Raw genomic sequence first — 15,536 nt, forward strand, 5'->3', positions numbered from 1 at the left:
TGTCATAATTTATAGCTTCACTGCAATCTTATCATTATAATTAATCTTATTTAATGCTTTATTGACAAAAATAATTTAAAAGAAGTAAAATGTTGAAAATTCCAATAACAAGGTAGCCAATTTAAGTATGAGATTTTCTTTTTAGCTGAATTATGATTATTATTCTTCTTCCATTATAACTTTAACCAAGCAGAAGGAAAATTTATTGAAGGGATCCTGAATACCAAGTTCATTCCTAACTCAAAGGTCCTTACAAAGTTTAATCAATAAAACTACTGAGCAAGAAAGACTGTCCAAATCATTTCTAGTAATATAACACTAAGATTAGATTCTTTATTTGAATCTTCAATTCTTCCATTGGTTTAGACATATCATGGTAATCTATTGACCCATTGCAAATAATTCTTATTATAAATTGGCCAACCAAATGCATACTCTGTCAGTTCTAAACTGTGTGTTAATAGATGACTAACTTTGCATCCTATTCCACATAATAAGGTTCTAGAACACTTAACAATGGTGCTGAACTGAAAGAAAAGTCAAGGAGAGATTACATATTTGTAATTGTGTATTCCTCTTTATGTGCATTCATTCTGACTGCATTTGAAAAGAGCTAAATGATTTTTTTGCCTTTTCTAATTTTGTGCCATCTGTACTTTCCTCGCATCATTAGAGTAAATAAGAGGTGAGTGTGTAAAATATGGAACCATAATGCAACATATTTGTTTGGCTTTTAACATTTCAGGATGCTTTCAGTTCCATTATCTCATGTATCTCTTACTATGTTTCTACAGGATATTAGGGCAGTTATTATTATACCTGTTATCATTTCATTTAAATAGGAAATAATATATCTATAAAAGGAAACCAAAATGTTTTGTCCTCTTTGAAAGTGATAATGGATAGTAGCAAAGACAAGGATTCTATTAGAAGTAATTATCTAATTTTGAATTTGACATTCAAGAAGATAGTATGCAGTCTTCATAAGGGAGAGAATAGGTGAACATCCTTTCCTCGGCTTCTTCCCAATTTTCTTTACGTTTCCTTATAAGGGAGAATTTAAGTGAGTGAAAGGTTGCATCTGAAGTAAGTGTAGCAGCACAGTATCTATCACCATAGTTATGCCTATCAGCTTCATCCCACTAGTCCTCAGAACTAAGTTCACAGTTTCTGGTTAGTGTAAATTAAGGACACTTTTCATTCATGAAGGATTAAACACACTTCTCTGGATCATACTCTTGGAGTTTCTTACACCACCATTTTTAAGTAAAGCTTATCATTGCTCTTTAAAACAAATTTATGTATCTTTTCTCTAAACTCAAGAATCCTCTAATAATGAGGATATTCCTACACCATAGAGATTTGTAATACTCATTTGAAGTCTAGAGATATTTGCATGTAAACAAATGATAATAAAGCAACCCATCAATTAAATGGAATTTCATTAAATTCGTTAAAATGGAAGCAACACTATTTTATAGTCTCACAGAACTTTCTATAACAGATTTTTATCTGATTACACCACCAATAATTTTGGTTTTTAATATATTGAGGAAAACTTTATTACTGTTCTGGGGAGAGCATGCAGTCAGAACACATTAGATGGAGTTTCTGAACCATTCATTGTTTTGTGTGGAGGCATAAGGATGTCCAGTTATCTCAGAGTCTTCTTCACTGTAACAACTGTAACACTGACCAGCATACATTACAGAATTCCTGCCAAGAGTCAGCTAATGAATTTTTTAGAAACTATTTTGAAAGCTACTAAATTGGTACAAAAATATGATTAATCCACCTGGAGGCAGCATATGTTTTGGTTAGTGGCATGGACTTTGAATGTCTCAAAAGCTCTCCTGTAGTATCTAGCTCCATGACCTTGCATAAGATTTTCATTTTTCTATATGTCAGTAAATAATCAGCTTTTATACTTTTTGATTCAATGAATTAATATTTAAAATTTATTTAGAATAGAAGTTTTGTTGATAGTATTTGTTAACATAGGCAATATGCCATATAAAATATAAAAATATGCCAGATGTCAATTTTATACATATTGCTCTTCATACTCATTTCAGAGAACACATAAATAGAACTAGAAAGATGATAAAAATTAAAATATAGACCCTGTTTGAACAATTAAAACCAATTAGCATTAATATTATCCCATGATAATTTTTAATAGTAGCAATGTTTACAATTTATTGCACTTCTACTAAATAATAGTTTGGAGTGTATGCTAGCTTATGAGTTTTTGTGTAGGGTTGTGATTGCTGCCTATGCAACCACCAGACAGCCAGACTCTCAGGAGTAGAGCTTCATGAGGTTAATAATAACCCAAACTGAAATGGTGCTATAATAAGACTTGAAAGTGGTGCTTAATGATTCCTGGATCATATGTCAGCAAATCTGTCACTCTAGATATCACTGTCTGCATTACAAGAAAAGCTGGACAACCTTGTTCACATGTAAATTTTTATCAAGAAGTTCTGAACCATTTATGAATATTGTATTTAAAGAAGGAAATATTCAGTGGAGGTAGGACAACGAATAAATCAGAGTCAACTAAACATACCTCCAATTCTAAAAAAAAAAATAATAATTCCAAGAGGAATAGCAAACATTCTACTTTGGATAATGGGCCAAAGACTCTTGGGGAGGAACAATGATAATGAATTAAGAAGATATCTCCTAAATAAGCAACTCCAACTAGTCACTGGTATGCTTAAAGTTGAACTCCAATGGCCAGAATTTGCTTCCAGAGGAATTTCACAAGTCTCTGACATCATTTTATAGATCAAAGATTTGCAACAATCAACAAATTGAACAACTGCTATAATGATGACTTTGTGTTCCCCTTTCCATACATTTGTTATAATTTAAGAAAAGATTCCTTTTTGGAGGAGTCCAAATATTTTTAACCAATGAGAGGCCTTTAGAACTATAAAGAACAGGCTGATAAACAGAAACCCCAGATTAGAAAATAAAACTGAAAATGGAATGAAGCAATTTGCATCATTTTTTACCTACCAAGCAATAGTAATCCATGAAAACACATGTTATGCAATACTATGGTATAATGAAATGGTTCTGGTGGTTTCAGAGAGTTTAAATCACCTGTCATTTATCTGAATACACTTGATTTTATTTTCTTTACCACTAAGATATTGATAGAACTTGAAGTCATGCCAAATCATGCTCATTCCAGCTTTGGCTACTTTATTTCAAATATCCCTTGGTCAGCTTCAGACTGTGAGAAACCATATGAGTAACAAAAGAAACAGGATCAGCTAGAGAAATACCACAAAAGACATGAAAAGACTGCTTACAATTAACTATCCTTTGTAATGACATTATTACTTGATAGGCAATTAGTTTTGTGCCCAACATGCCTTAAAAAAATATATTTGATATAGAAAGATTGAATATAGTCTTTAAGGAATAAAGCTTTCATTTAACTTATTCCATCATTTGTTTTCAGAACAAAAATTATTTTTTGCTAAAGTAGTATTATTTGAAAAAGTGATTCAAGTGGATATAGGTTATGTAATTCTGACTGATATTCTCCAATTTCCAAAATAAGATGCTTGCAACTTCATCTTCAGAATCATGAATACAAAAATATTTATACATGGAATAGTTTTAAATACTCCATTGACACTAGGAACATAAAATATAAGATATGATTCTCATCTTCTGAGGCATAAAGTATTTTGCATATATTTAAGACAAAATAACAATTCAAGGCAACATGTATGTATTAAATGTGTGGAAAAAGAAACAAAGATACTCCAAGAGGAAACAAACTAAAAACCTAATTGCCAAAATCTGAATGGGGGATGATGTCAAGAAAGATTCTTCCAAGTTGTTTTACATAGACTTACATATTCTAAACTCAACCACAGAGGAAGAACTGAAATTTCCACCACCAATTTCAAACACTGAATTTTACCATTGCAGTGTTAACTTCTACACATTGTTATATTTTTGTCTTTCACATGGATTTGAGGTATTTTTACAAATGAAATAATATAGCTTTTTTTCTGAACTAGAATTTAAAAATCTGTTTGTGTTTGAAAGGTCATTTACTGTCAGGAAACTATAACCGCAAGCCAAACTGTGCTGTAAACTTCAGAGCAGTGGTTTAGGTAAAGTCAGCTTTCACAGGCAACTCAGTGTTGGTTTCCAGAAGAATCTGACTACTCTAGCTATTTTTAAATTCTATATTGACTTGATGGAAGGGTTGCTATTATCTACTGTGATATTTCTAATAAAAAACTTAAAATATTTCAATACAGTATATTTTTACTAAAAATGTGTAAATGTAGCTTCCTTAATTTTCAGAGAAAAAGAGATGAACCTCTCTGGATGTGTGCCCAGAAGTACAGAGATAACAGAATTGGATATGCAGAGACAGAAAATAAATATGGTAGCAGTTAAAAAGATTAAAATCATTCCCATAGTATTTGCTCTTCCTATGGAGTTTTTCTAAAGCTACAAGTTAGCAAGTTATAAGCCGGGTAAAAGAAATTAACTCTTTTAGGATACTGTGCAAAATTCCCAGGAGGCCATTTATTACTTGTGCCCTATCTGTTCCATTTATTTAAAAATCATTTCAAGATCCCCTTTCTTTTCTTTTTTTTTAAGATTTTATCTATTTCACTATATGTGGGATGGAATTCAAAGGCAATGCACAATTCTGTATCCATTGGAAATAGAACTTTGCATGGTAAATTATGTCACCAGAACAACTGCTGCTGATTAAGCAAAAACTCAATCTCTACCATAAGCTTCTAGGCTATTGTAAGAGGGGTTTTTTTTTTGTCTTTAAATTCATGTTTTCATATTTTATAATAATAAAAGACATTAGGGCATCTGCCACTATAAAGAAACCCTTGTGAAATAATAAAAGTATTATTCATGAGCATCTTAGAGGCCAATGTGACAAAATGGGTGGGCACAGGTGGACAAGGTGATGTAGGAACAAGTTAGGGGCAGATGGGGCTAAGCAGGGAAAGATAAGGGAAAGACCCAGAGTCAGGCTCCCATAAATCTGTGGGTTCCCACAGATCCCAAGGACACTGAGAGGCCCCAAGTCAGGTTCCTACCCATCCCAAGGAAACAGAGATAAGACAGCAAAAACAGAGAAAAAAATAAATAAATCTGGCTCCCTAGCTCCAAAATATTAGGGAGTATCTCCCTTTAATGGCTACCAAGTAATCACAGAAACTCACCAGACTACAAAGAAGTCAGTCATTAAAAATATTATCAAAAGTCCTTGCTCAGACTACACAAGAATCTGAAGGCCATGGGCTCCCTGGCTAGGTTCTCAATAAAAGGCTAACCAAAAAGCCTTCAGTGGCAATCCTGTCAGGACTCCTCTCACTTCTGAGAGCTTTTTCTATATGTTTGCTTAATAAACTTTTATCGCTTTACCTACTCTCCATTGTCCACAAGATTCATTCTTTGACTCCATGAGACAAGAACCTAGCTCTCCCGTGTCTAAGGGAAAACTGATTGCTAGGGAACTCACCACTTTGTTACTTGATATAGATAAAATGTGTTGGGAAATATTAGCTTAATGAAAAGCTGAGGAAATTTTCAATGTTGCATGTTTGTGGGTCTGCTTCTGGGATCCCAAGGTAGCTCTACTTTAGCAATTACCAAGGTCAAAAATGTCTGGACAAAACCTCAAACCATGCATGGGCTCTATTTCTACCCCTAGCACACATCCTACCTCTGGTTTGTTTTTAAAATAAATAAATAAATAATAAAAATAAAAATTCCAAAGATAAGAAAAAAAAACCCTCATTTATACCCATAAGATTAAAGTCATACAGTCTTGCATATACTAAAAATGTAAGATAAAGTCTGTAACTACTTTCTGGAATGTCCTTCATCATGATGATTTGTAACTCTTTATGTAAAAAAACATATATAGCCCTGCACCAAATGTTCCTTCCCTAGAGCACTCTCTTTCTTGTGAAGATTGTGTATCCTGGGCAACAGTCCTAACTTGGGCTCAAATAAAACTCTTTTCTGTTCCCTTTAAATTTCTTTTTAAATAAGGTTTGCTCATCTTTGACAAAGCAAAAAATCTATCAAAAATATATGAGTTCCATACATTTTGGTATTCTTTATCTAAGGAAGATAGTTCAAATAATCAAGACAAGGTACACACACACATCCATACACAAAAGCACACCTTCCAATTTACATTAAATGGGTACCCATATAATTCTAAATTCATTTTTTTCTAAGTTCTTTAAAGAAGAAAAAATAGTGGTCTGAGAGGGGTTATGTTAGTGATAATATTTAGTATTTTGTAAAAGATTTACTTATTGATGGGGGCAGGGACAGAAAGAGAGAATCTCCAAGAAGACTCCCCACTGAGCGCTGAGCCTGACTCTGGGCTCCATCCTAAAATCCATGAAATTACGACCTGAGCTAAAACCAAGAGTCAGATGCTCAACCTCAACTGACTGAGCCACCCAAGTGTCCCTATTTAGTATTTTTTAATATAAATAAACTTCAGAAAGAACAATCAAATGAATACATTTCTCAAGTCTTTTTCAATATAGTAAATTGAATTTGAAGCTAAAATTACTAATATGCTAAAACTTTAATTTGTTAAAGTTTTAAAAATTATTATTATTGTATTATTTTTATTTCAAGTATATTCTCATATCTTTACCGAGGAATTTAAGACATTTTTCTTTACTCAGCAGTTAAATTTATAATTTGATTTTCTTATTTAGCATTTACATATACTCACACAATATTAACATGGTCTTTACTTTATTATCAAAGACAAAATTTTCTCTTGACAGAACATCAATCTAATTCACATGGCATTTCTTTTTCTTTTAATTTCTTAACATCAGTAATTTACTACACTCATAGCATGAAAATTCCAGCTTAAAAAAAAAAGAGAGAGAACATTGCATATTAAGAGTTTTGTCCTTTACTTTCATGTACCAGGAACCAAAATGTTTTAAGAATTGACACAGCAGGAAGGGGAGGTGGGCAGGGGGTGGGGGTGACTAGGTGATGGGCACTGAGGTGGGCACTTGAGGGGATGAACACTGAGTGTTATTCTATATGTGGGCAAATCGAACACCAATAAAAAATAAATGTATATATATAAAAAAAGAATTGACCCAGCAGGGCAGCCCCGGTGGCTCAGCGGTTTAGCACCACCTTCAGCCCAAGGTGTGATCCTGGAGACCTGGGATGGAGTCCCACGTCAGGCTCCCTGCATGGAGCCTGCTTCTCCCTCTGTCTGTGTCTCTGCCTCTCTCTCTCTCTGTGTCTCTCATGAATAAATAAATAAAATTAAAAAAAAAGAATTGACCCAGCAGATAGATCAATTTATAAAAAGGTTAACTGAGGTTAACTCTTTCATCTCAAGGAAATGCATGCCTGTAAGTATATGGGCAGGATGGATGAGACTGACCCCCTAGGTTGCTTGAGAAGCAAGCAATTCCCAAGAACGCTGGTAATCCTGGTGTAAGAGGCAGCATTACTGGTGCATGCACAGCAAAGCTGCAGTTTTTCCAGGTTTGGTTTGGCTTCATTTTTCCATTGCTGTCCCAGATGGACAAAAAAGTACAAACCAATGAATACCATGGTAGTTGTTTCCTGGGAGCACCTGAGAAGGGACAGGAAATCCAATTATAGAGATGCCTTATGAAATTAGAAAAAATTACACATAAAGGGAAGTGTACTTACTGTGAACAGGATAATTACAACAGAGCAGAAATGGCTTTTTTTAACTGTCGAATGCAAGGATATGATTTGCAAGTGGATGGCTGAAGTGCAAATGATCTCAGTGGGTCTAAAGTTAATTATATGAAAAAGGAAAATGAATTTACGAAAGAGAAAATATAAATCATGATTAATGTATGGAGCAAACACTAAGAATACTGGTCATTAAATTCAAACTATAATTTCAATGAAAATACTTTATATTTCAGCAACACAGATTTTAAATTTTAATAGCGATTACATGCTCCTTTACTAATTTGTAAGTCAAAGTTCAGCCAATTTTGTAGAAAATTAGTACATTAGATAATAAATGGTTATAAGGAAGCATTTTGTCATCATTTTTCACCTATAAAAATTATAGCTAGTCCAGGTTTTAAAAATAAATTATATTGATAAGGTAAATATATACAGAACAATTAATGTTAAAAATTTTCTTCTTTGACTTTGCTAAATTTTGGAGGACCATCCCTTCCTGGGGCATGCACATTTATCATCTAAGTATCTCAAATGCACTTTTGGAGAACGACATGGGGGAAGTTCCAGTTTTGCTGTGATATAATTGACAACGTTATATATATTTAAGATGCCTAATATGATATTTTGATATATATTTATATATACACTTTATATACACACATTGTGAAAATTATTATTACAGTGAAACCAACATATTTTTAAATTTGAGTGCAGTAGACACACGACATTACATTAGTTTCTTTTTTTTTTTTAAGATTTTATTTATTTATTCATGAGAGACACAGAGAGATGGGGAGGCAGAGACACAGGCAGAGGGAGAAGCAGGATCCATGCAGGGAGCCTGATGTAGGACTTGATCCCAGGAACCCAGGATCATGCCCTGAGCTGAAGGCAGGCACCAAACTACTGGGCCACCCAGGTGTCCCACATTAGTTTCATATGTACAACTTAGTTCTTAATTCTAAACAAATGTTGGAATGCTATTGCATTTTGTTGTCCTAGTTTGGTAAGGACTGCTGGGTGAACACAGTTGATGTTTTGATTTGGAAAGAGAACTGAGGCTCAAAGGGATTTTCTTAAATTTCCAAAATGTCACAGTCCAATGAACACACCATATACATAGTGCCTCAGTATCAATTACATTTTTATAGCAAATTTAAATTTAACATATGCTTTAAGTATTGGATTTTTAAACTAAAAAGGATATAAATAAAATCCACCTTTGGAGTTGTTTAGTAATTAATGTAAAAGAGAAAGCAAGAATAAAGAAAGGAGAGGCATAACAAGAAGAAAGAAGGCAACATAGAAGAAAGACTAAGAAGGGAGAGATGTATAAGGAGGAAGGAGGCAGAGCATTGGAAGAAAAAGACACAAATATTTATTTGAGGAAACTATTGAAACACTTCTACTAGGGTGTTTATATTTTCAATAATTACTATTTAAGAAAAGGAAAAACTCTAAGATTTAAAACGTAAAAATTAAATAACATGGTCTCGCTTCATTAAAGGATTAAATTCCATTCTGACTCAATGTTCCTTGTTAATAATTAATACAAATAATGCCAGGATTTTCCCACACCAAATAGGGAGAAATAACTGCCATAGATTTCAGTCATCCTCATTAGTACACATTTGATGACTTCAGAATATCCCAAGATCCTGGACGTTGCTGACTAATGTCCCATCATAGTCAAGTCCTTCTGGCCTCAGCTGACCTTCAGAGACTTGACTGCTTGTTTGACATCTGCCAGACGTCTCTGCCTTCGTATGGTTTCAGGTCCTGGTCTCTAGTGACTAGCTTGTCACACTACTATCCAGGTCATGTGAAAATATTTTATGAAAGCTAAGAAGTTTCAGATAAATTCATCTCTTGGCCAGATTCTTCCAAGGAATAAAAAAAATCAATATCAGTGACACCATTCAAGGTTGAAGATACATCAAATATTTAAAACTGAATATTGGCATATGACTTGTAGTTATTATGGCATGTCTTGGAATTTCTAATTCTCAAAGTCAAATATTCTGGCCTATTAGTCCTTTAAATATATCTATGCTCAATGAGAAAAATGTGCTAACTCTTCTTATATCCTATATCACTCTAAACTGATTGATGACATGAAGGTGAAAAGTAAAATGAAACAAAGGGGGACAAAAATAAAACAAAGCAGAAACTATCTGAAGGGAATAGAAGAAATACATAGTACCAGACATAGAAGATTTGCAAATTATTATAATTTTATCTCTGCCTTTGGCATTAGGTGTGCTGCTAATCAAGGTCAAAAATGAAAACTAATTGGTTTATACAGTTTTTACTAAATTTTTGTGAAATCATGTTGTTTGGTCCTCACTGGCAGAAAAATATTTCACTGTAGCTTTGTTAAAAACAAAATTGTCATTCATTCAAACTGACACTTTAAAATAAAGAATTACTATAAATGCTAAAGGTATAACAACCCTGAGGATATTTCTAGGCGTAGGACTTGTGATAACATACACTATATATTTTTCTTCCTGTATATATAATTTAATATAGAGACCAAATGTGTAATTTTAATATAGAGGAATGGATGGCTAACACATCCATTTCTCAAATATCAAATTTCTTTTTTTAAAGATTTTATTTATTTATTCCTGAGAGAGAGAGAGGCAGAAAGAGAGGCAGAGACATAGGCAGAGAGAGAAGCAGGTTCCCCTTGGGGAGCCTGATGCGGGACTCAATTCCAGGACCTCAGGATCATGACCTGAGCCAAAGGCAGATAGATGCTCAACCACTAAGCCACTCAGGGGCCCCTCAAATATTAAATTTCTTTAAAATCAATGGTATTTCTTTAATGGCGGCCTCATTATATTTAATTTTTGACTGCATTCTTAAAAATGCCCCTAATGTAGAAACTATGCTACTGTATCAAGTGAGAGCCATATGCTCTAGATACGAAAGGGCAACTGATTTGTTATTATGCTATGAAAGTGGCTCAGCAGTTTAGCGCCACCTTCAGCCCAGGGTGTGATCCTGGAGACCTGGGATCAAGTCCCACGTCAGGCTCCCTGCATAGAACCTGCTTCTCCCTCTGCCTGTCTCTCTGCCTGTCTCTGTGTATCTCTCATAAATAAATAAATAAATAAATAAATAAATAAATAAATAAATAAATAAAATCTTAAAAAAAAAGAAAGCTTAAGTGCCAAGCTAATATTCTGACTCTGACATACTGTTATGGAAATGCCTTACATGATGTTGCAAAATAAATGCTCTATAAATGTTAGTGGAATCTCAGTCTGAGGCAGTCCAACACACTGATCATTGGCCTCTGGGCCTCAGAGGGTCTGAGTTTGATAAATCTAAAGGAAATAATTTTCTTAACCTGTTCTTAGTCTTCCAAAGAGTGAAAACACACGCAGAAGCCCCTCATTAGTCTCTGAATCTACATTTTGGGATCACCTATTATAAGGTTTGTTGGTATATTAGAAATAAACCATGGATGAAATCCAAGGCAGACACTGAAGATTTGAATTCAGGTTTTCATGGTTAATTAATGTCTTCATTGCCCAGTAACAGATAGTGCTTTAACATTATGAGGATATGGAATTTGGCAGAAGAAACTCCTCATTATTTCAACAGAATAACAAGTGCAGGCTAGGACTTAAAGTTGATGACTATCATTCACCAAATAATTATGGCCAGCACCCTAATTACTGAATTTTTCAATAATAGCTTTTACACTATTCTTAAACTTAGGTTTGTAGTACTATTGCACTGCGTTGGGAAAAACCTGGCATTTCTGCACCTGAGATTAGTTTGTTTTTAGACTCCTAGTAGATAGAGAACTTAAAGTTGTTTTTTATTAACTCAAGAATGGTTTATGAATTATATCAGATTTTGAATTAAATATGATTTGTTTGAATGAATCTTTTTCCTTACTTTTTTCAAATATTTTGCATTCTTTTAGGTCCAAACTCTATTATAGGGTTTTTAGATATCTGTGTCAGATGTAATATTGGCTGCATTAGTTTTTTCACCATTTCACATAAATTTCTCATTAATTTCTTTGATGGAGTCTTTATTTTTAAAAGACTTTATTTATAATAGTTTTAGGTTCATCACACAATTGAGAGGACTGTTCAGGGATTCTCCATATATTCCCAGCCCCTACAAATGCATAGCCTTCCTCATTTTCAACATCACTAACCAGAATGATACATTTTTTTAAACAAGGGTGAGTGTACACTGATGAAACATATCACCTAAATCCTATAGTTTACATCAGGGATCACTCTTGGTGTTGTACATTCTATGAATTTGTAAAAAACTATGATAATTTATGTCCATCATTAGATCATACAGACTATTTTCATGGCCCTAAAAATCCTCCGTGCTTTGCTGACAACCCCTGACAACCACAACCACTGACTTTTTTTTTTTAAGTTTTATTTATTGTTTTAAAGATTTTATTTATTTATTTGACAGAAAGAGAGCACACAAGCAGGGAGAGTGGCAGGGAGAGGGAGAAGCAGGTTCCCCATTGAGCAGAGAGCCTGATGTGGGGCTTGATCCCAGGACCCTGGGATCATGACCTGAGCTAAAGGCAGATGAGCCTTCAGCTGACCAACTGAGTCATCCAGTCACCCCATCCCCTTTAATTTATTTGATCTTTTTGTTGTCTAGATAGTTTTGCCTTTTCCATAGGCCATATTGTTGGGATCAAATAGTATGTATCCTTTTCACGTTAATTTCTTTTTCTTAGCAACATACATTTAAGGTAGTTCCATGTCTTCTTATGGCTTGATAGCTCATTTCCTTCCAGTGCTGAATAATATTTAATTTTCTGGATATACCACAATTCATCCATTTATCTACTGAAGAACATCATGGTTGCTTCCAAAGTTGAGAAATTCTAAATAAAGCTGCTATAGATAACCATATGAAAGTTTTTGTGGTGATGTAAGTTTTCATATACTTTGGGTAAATAACAAGCAGTGTGATTGCTAGATCCATAATAAAAACATGTTTAGTCTCATAAGAAATCATCAAACTGTCTTACAAAGTACTGGTACCATTTTACAGTGCCACCAATGATAAATGAGAGTTTTTATTGTTCTACATCCTTACATTTGGTATTGTTAGCATTCCAGATTCTGGCCATTCTAATATGTGTGTAATGGTATCTCATTGTTGCTTTGAGTAGCATTTTCCTACTGACATATAAGGAGGAGTGTCTTTTCATATGCTTATTTGCCATCTGTATATCTTCTCTATGAGGTGTCTATTAAGGTCATTGGCCTACTCTATAATTGGATTGTTATCTTGTTTTAGATGTTTTTTGTATATATTGGATTATAGTCTTTGGTTAGATGTATCTCTTGCAAATACATTCTCCCAATCTGTGTCTTATCTTCTCATTTTTTTTGACATTATCTTTTGTAGAGTAGTAGTTTATAATTTTAATGAGATCGGCTTTTCAATTATTTCTTTTATGGATCACATCTTGGGCGTTGATTCTAAAAAAATGCCTTATTATGCCCAGTGTCATCTAGATTTTCTCTTATGTTATCTTCTAGGAATTTTGTTATTTTGCATTTCATATTTAGAACTTTCATTCATTTTGTTTTTTTTTCTTTTGAAGCATATAAGATCTGTGTTTAAGTTCACTTTTTTTACATGTGGATGTTCAATTGTTCCAGCACTACTTGAAGAGACTATCTGCTCCATTGTATTGTCTTTTACTCTTTGTCAAAGGTCAGTTAACTATATATCTATGTGGGTCAAATTCTAGGTTTTCTATTTTATTCCACTATTATTTCTCTATTCTTTTACCAATACTACCTTGCCTTGATAACTGAAGCTTTATTGTAAGTTTTGAAGTTGAGAAGTGTCAGTCCTCCAATTTTTTGCTTCTCTTTCAGTACTGTATTGGTTACTCTGGATCTTCTGTCTCTCCATGTGAACTTTATAATCAGTTTGTTGATATCTACAAAATAACAGCTTTGGATTTGCTTGAGATTGCATTGAAGCTATCCATCAAGCTGGGAAATTTGACATTTGACACTAGAGTTTTTCTATTCATGATCATGGAATATTTCTTCAATTATTTAGTTCTTTATTGATTTCACTTATCAGACTTGGTTTTCCTCATATAAAGCTCGTACATATTATATCAAATTTATACCTTATTCACTTTGGGGATACCAATGTAAATGGTATTGTGTTTTTCTTTCAAATTCCACTGTCCATTGTTGATTTTTGGACAGCAATCTACTTTTATATATTAACTTTTTATCCTGACACTTGCTGTAATCACTTATTAATGCTAAGAGATTTTTTTGTAAGTTAGTTTAGATTTTCTACATAGTGTATAACTTTTATTTCCTTTTCTTGTGTTATTACATTAGTTAGAACTTCTAGTGTGATGTTGAAAAGGAGTAGTAAGAGGGAAAATCTTTGCCTTGTACTAGATCTTAGTGGAAAATTTCAAGTTCTCACTATTATGTATGATGTTAGCTGCAGAGTTTTTGTATATCTTCTTTATCAAATTGTGGATATTAACTTCTATTTCTAGTTTATTTTTAGTTTTTATCATGAATGGGTATTGGATTTTATTAATTGTCTTTCCTATATATATTGATACAATTCTGTGATTTTTTTTGATCTGTAGATAGATTACATAAATTGATTTCTAAATGTTGAAACCAGGCTTGCTTGTGATAAATCCACTGGAATATGGTTTATAATTCTTTTTAGCCTCTTGGGGTTCAATTTTTAAAATATTTTATTGGAGATTTTCACCTCTACATTCACGAGAGATATTGGTCCATAGTTTTCTTTTCATGTAACGTCTTTGTCTGGTTTTACTATTTGAACAATGCTGGATTTATAGAATGAATTAGGGAGTATTCCTTCTGCAACTATCCTCAGAAGGAGATTAAAGAGAATCAGTATAATAATTTCTTCTTTATCTGTTTGGTAGAATTTCTCCAGGGAATCTATTTAGGTCTGACACTTTCTATTTTGGAGGGTTATTAATTGTTGATTCAATTTCTCTAATACAGTCCTTTATAAAGTGTCTCTTCTTGTGCAAATTCTGGAAGACTACATCTTTCAAGAAATGGTTGTATTTTTTCTAGGTGAACAAATTGGGACCTTAATGGATTCTTGGTCATGTATATGCTATGCCTTTTTAATCTAAATTACACTACACACACAAAAAAGTAATTCTATTTACTTAGTGTTTGTTGCTTTTCTAATGATATAAATTTCTATTTATTCTACAACATATTTTGATCAATTTTCAAATATTTTCATCTAATTTAATGGCTTCTACTTTACTTATATCTGTCTTAATAGTAAATAATTGATGAAATGCAATATTCCAGAAAGATATGTATATTGTATCTTGAGCATATTTACTAATGTTTCTAGAAACTTACCTGCATATTTTTATAATTCCTGATTAGTGTCACTGATAAAGGGCAATAAAACAATAAAATAGATTGCCACATGATCCTAATATTTTTAGCAACCCAGTTTTTGTTTGTAAGAAATCTAATGATGATTTCATCTTTGAAGGTGAGCTGTAAAGCTATTGAGGTAGTTTTCATATTATTACACTGAAAATACTAATTAAGTTTCCATTACAACCGTAAATTATAAAGATTATAAAATTAATACAACAGCTCAGACATTTTCTTCTTTTTTTTTGAAGATTTTATTTATTTATTTGACAGAGAAGGGAGAGGGAGAAAGAGGGAGCACAAGTAGGGGGAGCAGCAGAGTGAGAGGGAGAAGCTGATTTGGGGCTTGCTCCC

The 15,536-nt window shown here is 33.1% G+C and overlaps 1 long non-coding RNA gene across 2 annotated transcripts in view; it reads left to right on the forward strand.

The window, feature by feature from the left end:
* Positions 1 to 509: 509 nt before the first annotated feature.
* The window catches only part of LOC111090324, a 106,290-nt gene continuing 91,263 nt past the window's right edge, over positions 510 to 15,536 (forward strand). For both annotated transcript variants that reach the window (XR_005371103.1, XR_005371102.1), the window contains exon 1: positions 510 to 685. This is a non-coding gene — a long non-coding RNA (uncharacterized LOC111090324). The remainder of the gene's footprint in view (positions 686 to 15,536) is intronic.

Source organism: Canis lupus, chromosome 16 (assembly GCF_011100685.1).
Source record: "Canis lupus familiaris isolate Mischka breed German Shepherd chromosome 16, alternate assembly UU_Cfam_GSD_1.0, whole genome shotgun sequence".
Lineage (NCBI taxonomy): Eukaryota > Metazoa > Chordata > Mammalia > Carnivora > Canidae > Canis > Canis lupus.